This window comes from Talpa occidentalis, unplaced genomic scaffold (genome assembly GCF_014898055.3).
Source record: "Talpa occidentalis isolate TD23 unplaced genomic scaffold, MPIMG_talOcc4v2.1 talOcc4.7, whole genome shotgun sequence".
Classification (NCBI taxonomy): domain Eukaryota; kingdom Metazoa; phylum Chordata; class Mammalia; order Eulipotyphla; family Talpidae; genus Talpa; species Talpa occidentalis.
In genome coordinates, this window is record NW_023605083.1 from 13,312,002 (window position 1) to 13,329,520 (window position 17,519).

Below are 17,519 nucleotides of genomic sequence, written 5' to 3' on the forward strand. Positions count from 1 at the left end.
AAGAGAATTTTTTTTAATCTGGATTAAAATTTAGAAATCAGTAATTCTGACAAAGTTAAAATATTCTAAGTTAAGACAAAGACTCATCTGATGCATATCTCTTATTAAAAAAGATATTTAAAACATTACCCAAAAAATATATTAAGTAGTAAAAATTAAAATTCAGTCTCAAATAGTTCCTCTTCTAGTGAACAACTTTCCATCAGATAAATAAAATTATTTATAATATGTTAATAGTTTAATCCTAAACTATATATATCTATATATATCTTAAATAGATTGGAAGAAAGGTAGGTTTGAATTATCCTTACACAACCCCATTGCCCCAGTCCCTAGCACAGAAAAGGCAAATTGCTTAACCCTTCTAAACTGCCTCAAGGGTAAAGGGAAATTATTCAGTCATTCATTCACAAATATTTATTGAATACCTAGCCAGGCAAATGTTCTAGAGGCTAAATTTAATAATAGGGGAAAAAAAGCATCCAAGTCAAAATGAATATAATTAGTTCTACCTTTGAAGGAAACTGATTCAATTCATGTCAGTGGAGATACAGGGTTGCCAGACAAATATAGGACACCAGCTAAATTTGAATTTCTGATAAACAATAAATAAAATTTTAGCATAAGAACATTCCATGTAATATCTGGAATATACTCAAATTAAAAGTTATTTGTTTAAATGAAATTCAGATTTAACCAGAGGTTCTTCATTTGTATTTGCTGAATGTGAAACCTTAGTGGGAAAGGATGGCTGCATTACTGCCTTCTTTTTGCAGAAGCCGGTTGGGGCTGGAAGAATGAGATCCAGAACAGAAAATCTGGCAGGTGAAGGGTGAGGCTTTGAGTTTGTACAATTGTGTGGTGAGGGCAGAGAATTAGGACACAGGAGCAGACTACTTCGCATAATAAAATTATAAATTATTAGGAGGCCGACACTGAGCATGAAAAAGAAAAAGGAATTGTATAAGGTAGTAAGACGCTGGAGCCCAAGCAGAAAGATCCAGTTTTGGAACACACTTCTGTGATAACTAGTCTCCATCTTTCCAAATCTACAGCAATATCTGCTGCAAATACACATTTACGTGTATGTAAACAGCAGATTAGGGAATGTTTCATATAGTTAATACTTCAGTCTTTAGCACATTAACTAGTTTTACTGTGACATAAGTGAAACAAACCAGATTTCAGTTGAGTTCCATTTTGCTCCTGCACAGCGATAGAAATAGATGTGTCTTCTGGAGCTGGCTGAAACAGCTCTCCATCCGAAGGGAGCCTGTCAGTTCTTGCTTAAGGTCCTAGGGCTATCCTACGTATGTGCAGTAAATAGCCAAAAGAAGGCAAACCTTCCTTCCTAAAAACCAATAAATTTCTGCCAAACTTCATGTTTGTGGATCTTGCTCCAGGGTTAAGGAGAAATCATTTTATATTGACTTCCAAAGGGCTGAAGCCAGCGCCTGGTGTTTCCATGGCATTATCAAATGACAGATCCCTAAATACCATCGCAAAAAGATCAGCCATATCTGCCTGGCTGGTTTGGTAAGGGCTCTCAGTTACCTGGAGTGTCTCCATACCCTCTGGGTCTCTAGGATCCTATATCCAACTGGCGGTAGGGTCTGAGGCTCCTCTACGACTGGACTCATGCGGAGAACCTCAGATACACCCTGTGTCTGTACCCGGAATATGCACTCTCTCCCAACTGCAATTCTGAAGACTTGCTTTTATTCTGTTTATTTCAGTTTGGAATCCTCCCCATAAAATCTGGAATCTAAACTATACCGCATTAATCATGGTGAAAAGTTTTCAGTTTCTCTCTTAGACAACCTTTTCTGCTCCCTTTTTGTCCTCCACCCCAGCCGTGTCCTTCCTCTGAGGCTCCTGACTCCCTCCCTCAACCTTAGCTGTCAGGATATCTTGTCACCATTTAGTCATGTCCTCTAACTTGTCTCCTGGGGCCTGAACAGACCGTGTAACCCTCCCATAATTCTATATTTCATTCTCTCTTGCGGTTAAGAATGGGATGCCTTAGACAAAGTGTCAAAATTGCTCACCTGCACCTCTACTTGGAGTGAAAGGAAGAAAAAGATCGCACAGGAGTCATGCTCAGTGCTGTGGCAAAGTCACAAAAGTCAGTGGCTGCAAACAATAAAAATACACATCTTGCTCACATAACAGAAGGGGTGACAGCTGGTTCTTCCTCTGCATTGTCACTTGGGGCAATGGTCCTTCTGCCTGATGGCTCCATTACTTCATAGGGCTTCCGATTCACGTGCATTCAATTCACAGATGCGGAAAGAAAAGGTGGAGAGCATAACACATACCCGGTTCTCACAGTCTCAGGTGGAATCACATTTGCACGCAAATGCAAGTGGCTGAGAAATGTACCAGGTCCCCGATCTGGCATCCACTATTCAGTGACAACTCTGTACCATGGAAATAGACATGGGGTGCCCTGTCATAGATGGGAATTTCCACTTGTCTTATTCAAAAACACAGCTTCCACCCTCAAGAATATATAATACGTAAAAATGTTATAACTTTCTTTAAATACATCAAACTTATTGTGAAGAAAAGTTTTATGTGGAAAAGAAATAGAAAATGCAGTAATTTGAGGATTCTCTGAATGTTTTATGTATCTAGTGGCCCTTTCTTTGTTTATATAACAGCACATAATTCATTTCTCAATCTCCTATAGCTAAACATAAATAATTGATATATGACAGTATGTAACTGTTTTTACTGCCTATTCCTAAGCACACCTAGTTGAAATAAAGTAGACTCAGGGATATCTGAGAGCCTTCTCATGTTTGTTATTGCATATAGGTTAAAATCACAGAGATGTATAGGTCGAAGAATGCTTGCTAAGCAGATGTATTTATCAACATACACTAAGTACTGTATCACGATCATTAAACTAAGCACTAGAAACATTAGAGCAATAAACAGGGTCCTTGTTCTCAAAAAGGGCTAAGGAGTAAACAATGCTTGTCAAAGTAGTTCTATTTTTTTTAGATTAGACAATGTTGTGCTTATCCTTTGAGAAGAGATGGCTAGATATTAGAATCTTCTATGGTCTATTTGAAGGAAAAATGTTGAATAGATTAACTGTATTCCTTAAGGGTAGAATCTGTGTCTTTAATAATCAGGGTTGGTCTTATAAAGGCAGATAGCTGCCTACAAGACACACTTTGAGAAGTTATGCATGGTTCTTAATGCAAATCATTTTCCATTACTGACTTGACTTGGAGAGGCACAATTAACTGATAAGGTAAAACCTGGGACTAGTATCCTCTCTAGCATCATCACTCTTAACAATAGTCACAAATTCGTAACAGAAAGAAAGGTTAAGGGAATGGAAGAGAGGATCAGCATGGAAGAGAGGATCAGAAACAGGAAAGCAGGGAAGAGGGGATTGGAAGGAAGTGGTCCTGGACTGTGCAACTTGGAGTCAACCTAGAGTAATACTGAATAACAAGTCAGGAAAAATGACTAATTCTAAGGGTCACTCCTCTACTCAGACAATGCATCCAACCCCAGGGCAATTTGGGGGAGGGGGTAGATATTGAATACCTTAAGAATAGACTGCTACTTTTCAGGATTTTAAAGTTGGGTAATTAATTCAAACAGGGTTTTTTTTTTATACCATTGGAGATGGAAAATTGGCATACAGGTTCATTGAGAATGGCAATGTGCAGGCTTTTCCCAGATTGCCAAGTACATAAAGTACTTTTTCAGACTCCAAAAATCCACATCTTTCAGTTTTCCTTGGTTGAACTCAGCTTTTATCAGGAGCCTTGTCATGAAGATCCACTATCTGGAACTATCTCCAGCCTCCCATTTTCGCTTGTTGACCTCCTTTATGGTATTTACTATATTTTATGGTGGATTATTATTTGTGTGCTCCCTATTTCTCTTATTTGATGGAAAACTGTTGGCAGTAAAAAGTGGTGGTTAAATACATTTTCTGGAGTCAGATCTTGAAGCACTCCACCCAGGACACTTAATAACTGTGTGACCTCAAAGCAATAGTCAACCTTTCTTGAAACTCAATTTCTTCCCCTAAAAATGAATGTGTAACTAGTATGTGAAATATCAATAGTGTGGTACTTGAAATATGGTACTTGGTGAATGAAAACTAGTTTTATTAGGCCTTTTACCTTTGTTAATTAATTTAATAATTTCAGCCTCAGAAAGCCAGTATACTAAATCCATTTCCCTCAGTAGAGCTTTATGTTGCAGAGGTAATATAAATCTTCTCAAGGTTATAAAGTGAGTTGGTAGAAAAATCTGAATTTGAACCCAAATTGTGTCTAGGCAACCTCTCTTTCCAGGCAGCAGGGAGCCTCTAGTCACATCAACAACTGACTTACACTGTGAAGTTTTAATGACAATTTTTGTGTGGCTTGTTTTTTCCTGGGTGAAACAAATAGACTCCCATAGTGATGAATCTTTGTTCAAGTATCTCTGTGTTCATCACAGAAATTGCAGTCAGTAAGGGTCCTCCCTGGTGGAGCAGGCGGTTAAGCGCAGCGCTGTGAAGCTGCCCGCAGCCTCTGCAGCGCCAATTAGATCCCGGCTGGCTGGCAAGAATCCCACATGGTGTGGCAGACCTCTCCAGCCTCGCCTGCTGCTCCCCTCAGCAGTGTATTTCAGTCAATCTGCCTGTTGTGTTCCCTGCTCTGTCTCTGGTGAATCCTCTCACCCTCCCACAAATCTGGCCTGTAACCCAGTTCTTGTATAAATAAATAAATCTTTTTAAAAAATTAATTTATACTATTGCAAAAACTACTTTATCTCTGACCTATTAAAATAATGTTTATTTCACATAATATTTGAAAAATTTCTCAGTTGATCCCATGTCAGTGGACTCATGCTCTGTCACTCAAGAATTCAACCAGCATTTACAGAGTGCCAATGACATGCTAGGCACTATGATCAGTGCTGAGGGGCACAAGCCTAAAAATATTCATTTCCCAACCTCAATCTCTCAGCAGATGTGTAAAGGAATTTTATTTTACTGTTACAGTAAAATAAGCAGATACAAATTCCTCTAAGCATCATTAAATAACCTCTATTCTGAGTAAGTCTGTCTTGATGTAAGTCTGCACTATTTAAGCACTCAGTGCACTGTGGAAGATTTTTAACCCCAGTCTGCTATTTTACTGGTTTTGTCATAAGCTACATTTGATGATCCTGATGAAGGGTTTTTATCGTCTGATAAATATTTGAATGTCACCTTGTATAAGGCAACACATTACTTTCTCTGCAGCCTAAAGTGAATGGTATAACTAGTAAGTGGATGCAAAAAAATTAATGGAAAAGGTAGGAGCTTGAGCTGGGACTGTGGGAAATATGAAAACATATTTCCCAGTTATTGGCCTTTGCAACAGAGTTAATAAAGATGATAACCATTTAATTGGGTGAGTACTTTCTTTCCTCAAGAAACCTGCCAGTCACGTGCCAGGTACTTATTATTTCTGATTGGATTTTTATTCAGAAAAATTTCCTGCTGCCATACTCTGAAAAGGCACTTTAATTTTTTTTTTAACTCTGAATATTGGTATCTGCTCTTAATTTTTTTAAAGATTTATTTATTTATTTATTTATACAAGCACTGGGTACAGTCAGAAGTGCAGGAGGGTGAGAGAATTCACCAGAGCCAGAGCAGGGAGCAGAACAGGCAGACTGATGAAGTACACTGCTGAGGGGAGCAGCAGGCGGCAGGAGAGGTCTGCGCGCGCAATGTGGGACCCTTGCCTGGCGGCTGGGGATCGAACCAGAGCTGTAGAGGCTGCAGGCAGCTTCGCAGCCCGCGCTCAACCGCTGCACCACCGGGGAGGCCCAAGGCACTTTAATTTAAAGACCCTATATCCACTTGCCCAAAACTTCCAGTCAGCTCCAATCTTATAAGTATTAGCTTCATGCCTCTGTTCCTTCTTCAGAACTAGGAATATACACCAAAATATTAAAAAGGGCTTGAGCATAGAATAAAGTGACTTGTGTTTGATATTATACAATTACATGATCACTTCGCTTTTTTTTTTTTTTTTTTTTTTTTTATAGAGGCATGTTTTTATTTATTTGTTCGTTTGTTTCGTTTATACATGCACTGGGTACAGTCAGAAGCGCGGGAGGGTGAGAGAATTCACCAGAGCCAGAGCAGGGAGCAGAGCAGGCAGAAGGACCGAAGTACACTGCTGAGGGGAGCAGCGGGTGGCAGGAGAGGTCTGCGCACCATGTGGGACCCTCCTCTGGTGGCCGGGGAGCAGCCGGGAATCGAACCGGCGCCGCAGAGGCTGCGGGCAGCCTCGCAACCCAGCGCTCAACCGCTGCGCCACCGGGGAGGCCCTCACTTCGCTTTTTTAATCCAGAGTACATTTGCTTTAAAAAAAAGTTTAAAAATTAAAAGATTACAAAACCACCTTCTCCGGAGTCAAAGACAGCTTTATACTTCCAAAAGTGACTCCCAAGTCTTACGAATCAAAAAGGTAAGAAATATAAAAAGACCTAGAAAAGGAGAGTTGTTCTAATTCAGAATGTCTTCACTCATCCACTCATAGCTTTTCTTCCATAAAGGAGCTCTTTCGTGCCTCCCTGGTGGCTCAAGGGGTTAAGTACAGCACAGTGAAGCAATTCACAGCCTCTGCAGCACTAGTTTGATCCCTAGCTGGCCAGGGAGTGATGCACATGGCACAGCAGACCGCTCATGTCTTGCCTGTTGCTCCCCTCAGCAGTGTATTTCAGTCAGTCTGCCTGTTCTGTTCCCCACTCTGTCTCTGAGAATCCTCTCACCCTGCTGCACTTCTGGCCTGCACCCCAGTTCTTGTGTGCATACATAAATGAATCCTAAAAAAATAAATAAATATATATATAAATAAAGTAGCTCTTTCTTTCCACATTTGTGTGATATGTGTGTCCCAGTGATCATCCAGTGGAGATGAAGGAGAGGCTGTTTGTAGGTATAGCATCTTTGGCAGGGGAGGGGACTGGAAGGAGAGGGAGACAAGAGGGAGAAGCTAAAAACTGTCCATGAAATCTAGTTCCCAGAGGATCAATTATAGGTCAGTGTCAGTTTGTACATGGAAGTCAGAACCAGAACCTAGAATTTTTTTTTTCCCCCTGAAATTTGGAGACCTTCACACAGCTGCCTCAGAGGGTTTTAGTTTAGGGCTTCCTGGTCTCAAAGTCAGTTGTGAATAGTGATTGATGACAGGTTTTCTGAGGATAAACTCACTTCTGTGAGTCCTTAAAGAGTTTGGTACCCAGGGCCTCCCCGGTGGCACAGCGGTGAGCGCTGGGTTGCGAAGCTGCCCGCGGCCTCTGCGGCGCCGGTTCGATCCCCGGCTGCTCCCCGGCCACCAGAGGAGGGTCCCACATGGCGTGCAGACCTCTCCTGCCGCCCGCTGCTCCCCTCAGCAGTGTACTTCGGTCCTTCTGCCTGCTCTGCTCTCCCCTCTGGCTCTGGTGAATTCTCTCACCCTCCCGCGTTTCTGACTGTACCCAGTGCATGTAGAAACGAAACAAACAAACAAATAAAAAAATAAATAAAAACATGCCTCTATATAAATAAATAAATAAATAAAAGACATTGACAAAAAAAAAAGAGTTTGGTACCCAGCAGGTAACCAGTTTGTGAATAATGAATTCAATCTTTTGTTCTCCACAATCCAGTGTCTAAAATAGCTGAAAATTGAGTTTTTTTTCTAGGATGGGCGCACTGATTGGAATTGTACGCCTGAGATGAAGGTAAATCACCTAGGATATTTGGTCCTCCTCCTCCACCTTAAACTGTGCTCTGTGGGAATCTGTCACAGTGTATAATCTGAACGTGGGTGCCCATTTTAGTCTGTGCTTTAATATTGAGCCCCTGGATCACATAAACCACTCCCAAATCTCATGTGTGGTTTCCCTAACATTCTAAGGATAAAAAAAGAGCAGCAATATGTCTTAAAGTCTCTTGGAATAAATATATGTATAGAGAATTTACAGTTTATATTGATGTGTTTTTAGCACATTAGAATAGCATAGATTGTTGGTTGAGTACATTAGTGTTCCATTATTGGAATAAAATTTGGTGGTACGCCAACAAGTGTCTTCTGACTTGACATCAAAGTGGTAATGATAGTCAACTTGAAAGAGTAAACTAGAATCTGTGAAGTTCCTTATCACTTAGATAACTGATTTTATATTGACATTTTCCACTTTCCTCATTTGCTTTTGCTTTTCTTCCTGAGCAGCATATTTATTGTTGTTATTTTGGATCAGTTTTTGTGATGTTGGTATTAAGTGAGACAGCTATGTAAACAAGTTGCAAGAGATTATTAGTTTATCAGCAGAAGGCTGTCTGGTCCATTGCCAAGATTCATTGATCTGTTTATTATGACTCTACCCAGTACAATTTTAGTGGCAATTTAAAAAATGGTCTTAGGATTTCACTTACAGAAGTCCACTGGTTCATTTATTAACCTACATTTGAGGGCTAACTCACTGTATAATCTTACCAGCATTATTATGACAGTTGTTATAATCCACCGCAGCCAGGGAGCAATATCCCAATTATATGTTCTATTGTTTCACTTGTGATATGAGAGCAATACAAATTGTTGATGATAATTATGTTGATTTTCAGCAGTTTGCAAATTAGTAAATTAGTACATTTAGAAATATAAATATACCCGAAGGCTAATATGTGTGTTGGGGCTAGTTAGCAAGTATTTATTGAGTGCCTACAGTGTGTGTGGTGGACTATAATAGGCACAGTGGTAGGGATACCAGTGATGGTGTAAAGCAAACAAGGAACCTGCCTGTAGCAGGCTACAGTTTGTGCTGATAAAAGTGGAAGTATCGTACTAATTGAGTTAATCTTTTCAGGTAACAAACAATCCTGAAAATTAATGACATGAAGCAGCAATGTATTATTTCCCACTATTCTGTGGGTTGGTTAGGCAGTTCCTCAGTTGATTTCACCTGGACTCAGTCGTGCTAGAGGAGTATCTCACTAGCTTGGCTCCAAGTGAGCCTCGCTCACGTGAATGATAGATGATGTTAGCTGTGGTTTGGGGATCTTGCTTCTCTTGCAGGTGACCTCTCATCCTCCAGGAGGCTAGACCAGCTCCCTCACAAACTCACAGAGCAACAGTCTAAAAGGGTAGAAGAGAAATTTGCAAGGCCTCTTTGAGGCCAAGTCTTGAAAATCACATAACATCATTTCTGCAATATTCTACTTCAAAGCAAGACACAAGGCTGATGCAGATTCATGGAGGTAGAGAAACAGACTGTACCATGTGATGAAAAGGGTGTCAAAGGCACATTACAAAATGTGTATGTGCCTGATGGGTGGCATTCATGCCATAATTTGCACTCTACCAATGGCATGTAAAAATGAATCCTTCACAAAGATTGCCTTTGCATTTTAAAATTTCCTTTTCTGAAGTTTATATAGTTTCCTTTTCTTATGTCTATTTACGTTCTTTAAGTGTTGAAAACCTTGCATATATGATTTGCTTGTCAAAACTTCCAGTTTGATGCTCTGAAAGTAGTGGACTATTTGAGTTAATATTTAGTTTAAAAATAGCAGACTGCTGCTAGTGCTTAAAAAATTGCTAGAGGGAGATAATCATAGAAGCCTGAAAACAAAGGAGAACTAATTGACTGTGCTTCATAATGTTAAAGTCCATTTGTCTTCAGTTGCTTTTAAATTTTTGGATTTGAAGGCATTGTCTTCTTTAAATGTTTAAATAATATCTTCAATAAATATCTAACACAAACAATGGTTCTAAAGTAATAGATTAGAAAATTGTATTATTTTCTACTATTGAACATTTTTATACATTAAAACACCAGATTTGATTACAGAGAGTCTTGAAATAAGTCTTTTTAAAATGAAGTTGACTGTGTTACTTATTATTTAAATTGCTTTCAGAATATGCTATTCATTCATATGATTTCTTGTTCAAAAGCTGAAAAGTGATATATAAGGTCAAAATTCTTACTCTCATTTCTTCCTCACTGACAATTAGTGTCATACATTTGCTATGTGTTCTTCCAAAGACCTGTTATATTATCCATATATATGCAAATACTTTTTTATACAAAATGTAGCATACCATGCCTGTTGTTTTTCACTGTGTTCCAAGATATAATAAGATATCTTACTCCATTTCAATATTTAAAGATATGTTTATTCTTTTAGAGAGCTACATAGTATTCCATGGCAATGATATACCTTATTCACTTAATCATTACTTTATTGAATGGACACTTTGTTTCCTAGCTTTTGCCTTTAAAAACAACATATAATGTCACTACATCATGTAGTGTAAGTAGAAGTACATCTAGGATTTCTTAGAAGTCCAAAGGATATAAGCATTTGTCATTTTGATATTGTTAAATTGCCTTCTGCAGCAGCTGAATCAATTTACACTTCTACCGAAAGTGTGTGAATGTGCCTGTTCCCCACACCCTTGACAAGTGTTATCAAGTGGTTGTTATTGACTTTAGTGATTATTATTACAACTTGCTTTTCTTCTATGCCTTAAAGTCAACAAAATAACATACTCTGAGTTTATACAAGACTGGGTTAGGTTTTAGTATCTTAATTTCCCTGGTGATGATCTGAAGGATCAGTTGCTGTTTATTAACTTACCTAGAGTTGGGTGACAGGTCCAAAATCAGACCTGGAGTCTGGATCTTCTTGTTCCAAATCAGAACTTTCAGTAGCCAAAATAAGTGAGACAGCCTTGATACGTGAAACTGTGATTTGAGTTGAACAAGTTGCCTGAATCATGCCTGGCATCTACCACACTAACCATTGGGCACCATGATAGACAAAAAGCATTAAATCCTGACTAATGAATATCTCACATTATTTCATGGAGGGAGAAGGCTAAGAGTCCCCATGTGCAGTTGGAGTGTAACCCATCTACATTCTCAGGTATAACCCAAACCAGAACAAGCTGTGATGCTGTTCTCCTCTTTTTTACCTCATGGACTTATCCTTTAAATATCTCCTCTTAACTCCCTTCGGGAAGCCAGGCTAATTTTCCTTTCCAACATGGTTCCCTCAGGCATGAGTCTCTCTAATAAAACCTTTCCTGGTTCAACTATATCTAGCACTATCTGGTGAATTCTTTCCTTAGAGGGCAAAGAATCCACTCTTTTGGGTTGGGGCCTCTACCAAAGGCAGTTGTAAAAATCGTGAGAACCTAACCTTCCAATATACTCTGATGCGTGGCACTGAAAATAGCTTCACATTTTGAATTTTTAATCACTCAAAAAATAATATGTAATGTGGGTGATAACAGTATAGATATCAGGCCAGATGGCAGAATCCAAAATTTCCTTGTAGTTATACCCCCTCTGGAAAAATAAGAGGATGAAAGGCTTTGTCACTGCTTGATGCAATATCTGAATGTAGTCATAGGAATTTAAAAAGTACTTTTTATTACCAGACACACACCCCTTTCTTGAGAAGTCTCTGCTCAGGCTACATAACAAAATATCGTAGACTATGGTTTAAAGAGTATACACTTATTTTTCACATTTGTAGAAGCTGTACGTCCAAGATCAAGGTGCCAGTCAATTTGATTCCTAGTGAGTTTTTTCTTGATTTACAGACTATCTCCACACTAGGCAGCGAAAGTTAATGCTCTCTTTTCTCTTCCTCTTCTAAGGTTTCAACTTTTGAATTTTAGGGTATACAATTTAGTCCGTAGTAAAACCTGTGAATAACTGGTGAGGCCCTAACTTCTAAGCCTTAGTACAGGACTAGAATTATTGATGAGAAAGCAGCCCATACTTGTGTCAGATATGAACAGGAATCAAACCCCACATCCTCTCTTCAGAGGGTTTCTTTCATCCTCTCACTCTGTCCATCCACAGACATCTGCTGAGCATCTATTGTAGACCCAGTGCTGTTTTCTATGTGCCAGGAAGAGCATGAACAAAACCCAAGTCCTACTCTGATGCAGTACATCTCCTGGGATGAGACAGACAAATAGCAAATAAACATTAATGTCGAAAGGTGATAGTTGCTAAAAGGAAGAAGAGAGCAGGCTCAAGGGACAGAGAGAATATTACTTGGAAGAGCTTTTTTTTTTTTTACTTACAAATATAAGTTAATCCCTTCCTTTCATGGCCACGTGACTTCCTGATACATATAGTAGATTTTGTCTTTCAGTACAGTTGACATTATTTGAGAGAGTATTTAATAGAATACTAGCTATTATTTACTGAACTCTTACTATGTGATATGCTCGAGGCTATACAGTGTTCTTGGCTATACAGTGTTCTTGGCTATACAGTGATTTATTTACTAAAAATCCCACGATGCCTGACCTTATGAGGTAAGCATTATTATTGTCTCCATTTTTCAAATGAGTAAACTATAGCACAGAGAGGTTTAGTACTCAGTCTTAAAGTACACTAACTGACCAAACTATTAATAAGCAACCATGCCAGGTTTTGAACGCTTGTGCTCTTAATCAGACAATGCCAAATAGGTAAACTTATGGTCAGGTTAATTCAATTGTTAAATTGAGATATTATTCATATACCATAAAATTTACCCTATTAGAATACATAATTGTTCTCGGTGTGGTCACAGAGTTGTGCAACCGAAACCTAGCCTCATAATATTTTCATCATACCAAAAAGAAATCTTACACCATTAGTATTCATTCCCTCTTCTACCCTTTCCCTGGAAACCACAAATCTCTTTCTGTCTCTATGGATTTGCCTATTCTGGATAGGTATCTCAATGTGATTTTTAAATAATTTTGATGATGGTAAATACACCAAACATTAATTTTACCATCTTTACCATTTTATGGATATGTCATACCCCTAATAGTTGGTCTTTTTTTTTTTTTTTTTTACTTAGCATGTTGTTTTTATGATTCACTCATTTGGTGGCCTATAGCAGTACTTCATTCTCTTTTTTTTTGGACTGAGTAATATTCCATTGCATGGATATACGATCTTTTATTTATCTTTTCATCAGTTGATGGACATTGAGTTGTTTCTGCTCTCTGGCTATTATGAATAATGTTGCTAAGAGCATCCTTGTGCAAGTTTTTGTGTGCTTGTATTTTTCAATTATCTTCTTATAGTATACCTAAGAATAGACACGTTTTAACTTTTTGATGAACTGTCAACCTTTTTCCCAAAGAAACTGCACCATTTTACATGTTGGCCAATGGAGTGAGAGTTCAAAGTTCTTCACATTCTGGTCAACAGTTCTTATTATCTTTTTGATTAATGCCAGGCTAGTGGGTATGATGTAGTATCACAATGTGATTTTTAAATAATTTGATGATGGTAAATACACTACATGTAAATTTTACCATCTTAACCATTTTTAAGTGTACAGTTTAGTGACATTAAACATATTCACAAAGTTATGCTAACATTACCACTATCTACCCACAAAAATCTTTTGTTGCAAAACTGAAACTCTGTACTTACAAACACTAATTCCAGTTTCTCCTTCCCTTCAGCCCCTGGCTACCACCACTCTACTTTCTGTCTCTATGAGTTTGACTATTATAGCTACCTCATATGAGTAGAATCATACAGTATTTTTCCTTTTGTGACTGGCTTATTTCACTTTGCATAATGTCTTCAAGGTTTATCCATGTTATAGCATGTGTTCAATGTGGTTTTTTTTTTTAAATTTTATTTATTTATTTATTTATTTTTATAGAGGCATGTTTTATTTATTTATTTGTTTGGTTTTTGTTTATACATGCACTGGGCACAGTCAGAAGCGCGGGAGGGCGAGAGAATTCACCAGAGCCAGAGCAGGGAGCAGGCAGGCAGAAGGACTGAAGTACACTGCTGAGGGGAGCAGCGGGCGGCAGGAGAGGTCTGCGCGCCATGCAGGACCCTCCTCTGGTGGCCGGGGAGCAGCCAGGGATCGAACCGGTGCCGCAGAGGCCGCGGGCAGCTTCGCAACCCAGCGCTCAACCGCTGCACCACTGGGGAGGCCCTTCAATGTGGTTTTTATTTTATATTTCCCTGATGGCTAATGATGTTCATATTCTCATTGGTCTTTGGTACATTTTCTTTGGAGAGATGTCTTATTGAAACCCTTTCAATATCTATAGGTTGATGTCCATTCTAGACTAAAAATCTACACATTTCTAGGCATTTCCTCATATTTCCCACATTAAAATTCATACAAGAGGTGTATTACTTAGCCACAACCTTTGTGCTAATGGAAGCTCAGCAATAGTTACTATTTACAATAACTAGAAGTCCTGATCAATCCTGATGTGCCTCGACATAAAAAAGAAAAATGCTAATTATAAAAATAAATAATGTATAGGCAGTTTAATCATCTGATTCTTAAAAAATGGAAGTAAATACAGATTCTGACCTTTCATTTCTATTTTTCCTCATTTCAGTCCATCATAAATTCCTGTCTCAATAATTTTCAAGTGTAAATCTGACCATGTCACTCCCTAGCTCAAAAATTTCTATAGCTCCCCATTGCCAACAAAATAAATATAATCTCCTATAATTCAGATATTTCAATTTTTTTGACCTAAGAAACCAGTAAGAAATACATCTTCTGTCATTTAAATAACCGAACACAAACATATACATAAGCAAACATACATACAAACAACAGAAAAAATCTTTCACAGAGAGATCCTATACTTACTCTATACACATATTCTGATATTTTGAAATTTTTTTTAGGTACATAATGAGACACACTAAACTGATTTTCAAATCTGAAGTTTGGAAAACACAATTCTATAACATGACCAACTGTGATAAGGTTATTCAAAGTCTGGTAAAATCTACCTCGGTGATTCCCAAACCTTAGATTTAGTAGGAGAATTGAAATAAAAAAAAAAGCTAACTTAGCTCTCTACTCTTAAAATCCTCATATACAAGGTCTGAAAAGGAGCCCAGAAATCTGTGTTTTTATTAAAGCTTCTCAGTTAATTTAGCTTTTGTGGCCATGGTTGAGAAGAGCTGCTTTTCTCATGTAGTACTTGCCTTTTCCCCATCTCAAACAAGCACCTCTTCTTGCACATTCTTTCCTTGTGCATTCATTTTCCTTCACTTAGCATTCATGCCCTGTGCCCCCTAAAATCTTTCCAGGTCGATCTGAAATACCACTTTCTACTTCTCCAACTAGAATGGTCTCATTTCCTTAGACTTCCCACAAGTCTTTTTTTTTTTTTTTAAAGATTTATTTATTTATGCATACATGAGCTGGGGTACAGCCCAGATGTGCGGGGGGAGGGGGTGAGAGGACCCACCAAAGACAGAACAGGGAACAGAACAGGCAGACTGACTGACATACATGCTGAGGAGAGCAGCGGGTGAGTCAGGAGAGGTCTGCTGCGCCATGGGGGTTGCTCCCTGGCCAGGGATTGAACTCGTGCTGCAGAGGCTGCGGATTGCTTCATAGTGCTTAATGCCTTGTGCCCCCAGGGAGGCCCTTCCCACAAGTCTTTATTTGAGTTTTGTTGATGACACTTTTGTCGCACCTCACTGTACTTATCTCCCTACTACATTGTGAACAACTACATTATAATCGCCCCTCAGTGGGAATAAAAAGACCTTCTCACAGTCAGGATTTGATAAATTTCCTTCAGCAGTAATTGAAATGGAACCTTTCATTCTGCTGTAAGTTAATAGAGAGCATAAATAACATCAAACACTGATAATTATGAATGTGATGTTATCATCATAAATAGGTGAATGTTAGGTCTTTTGCATGGGATATCCATGCAGTCTAGACTTTTATTAGCTATTTTTCAACATTTTGCTCATCACACCCTCCAAAAGAAGAGACAATGGCCAGATCTAAATACCCATTTCCAGGAGACTCCCTGGTAGCCTAGGGCTTAAGTCTCAGCACTATGACTGCTAAGGCCTGAGCTCCATCCCCAGCCACGGAGCTGACCCACATATGGCACAGCAGACCTCTCCTGTTTCACCCGCTGCTCCCCTCAGCAGTGTATTTCAGTAAATCTTCCTGTTCTGTTCCCCGCTCTGTCTCTGGTGAATTCTCTCACCCCCCCACACCTCTGGTCTACACACCAGTTCTTCTACGCAATAAATAAATAAATAAATGCTCTTTTCCAAAATAGACTAAAAATCTCCCCATATTATTTTGGTGTTAGGCTCCCTTAAGCGTTCCTTGTCTCTGACTAGTGGTTTCCAGGTCATGTCTTTGAGCTTGAAGCAAACGAAATACAAGGCGTTTTGTTCCCATCAGATTTGGCTGCGCGTGTTCAGAGCACCGTTACAGTATTATGTTTTCCATTTTGCATGGGTATAAATTAAAGTACAGAGAGGATTTGATTAGCTCAAGATCCCAGAGTGACTGGCAATGATGGGAATAAAGGCCTGCTCCCCAGATTCCTGGCCCATTTCACTCTGTACCAAACCACAGGTATGCTGCCTTTTTGCTTATGAGGCCACACAGCGTTCCTTGGAGGGGATAGCACTAGCTCTGGGAGGGTGAAGACTCAAAGGGAGGCTTCTAGAGAGCCATTTGGAGAGTAAGAATAAGGGCCAATGGCACCCTTACGTGAACATTTCCGAATATGGTTTAGAAAACATATGGTTAGCAAATACTTAATGGGGTTTTGGAATGTTTAATTTAAATGTCAAGTCACTTTGCATTCATGGGCAATATCTTGTCCTGCATGTCAACCTCTTATTCTCAGTATAAAGCAAAGGAAATGATAAGCTAATGAAATATTTTTAAAAGGATGCTGTCATTTGAATTCTTAGGCAATGCTAGAAATATAAAATGGCATCAATAACAAAGCAATGGTCTTTGAAAATCTTGAAACACAGAAAGTTCCTGAGATTCTTGCTGTTTCTCAAATTCTCTTCTCCACCCAACCCCACAGTAGGTACTCTGATCGGTGAGTCTCACCTTTTATGGAGGGACAGACATCTTTGAGCCTTTTCCTTATTTACACTAGAAATGTTCATGAATATACATGTTCTTTTTGCCTAGCCTTTCACTCTAACTTTTATCTTTCCTCTGTTTCCACTCCCTGAGGACATACCAGCCACACTCACCTTTAAATTTCTATTTCACCTCCTTTTACCCCCAGGGCCTCTGCAGGTATTGTTTTCTGTGCCTAAGAGGAACTTCCCACTAATCTTTACAAGGTGTATCCTGAATCTAATCTCAGCAGAATATCACCACTCCAGAGAGACTTCTTTGTGCAATGTTTTACTCCACAGTTATCTACCACCAGCACTCACTCTAAGCCACTGTGGACCATAGCACCCTGTTTTATCATCATTAAAGCTTTTATTGTCATTTGAACTTTAATACGGGAACCTGTTTACTGGGTCTTCCCCTCTAGATAGTAAGCTCAGGGAAAGTAGCCCTTGTCATGTCTCAGCACCTAGAACAGTACCTGGCTCCTAGTAAGTGATAAATATATTGGTGTTGAGAACATGAAATAACCCGCAGTGATGTCACTGGGGAAAATGCTGCTTCAACCTAAGGCCTGCTCTGAGAAATTGCCTAATAA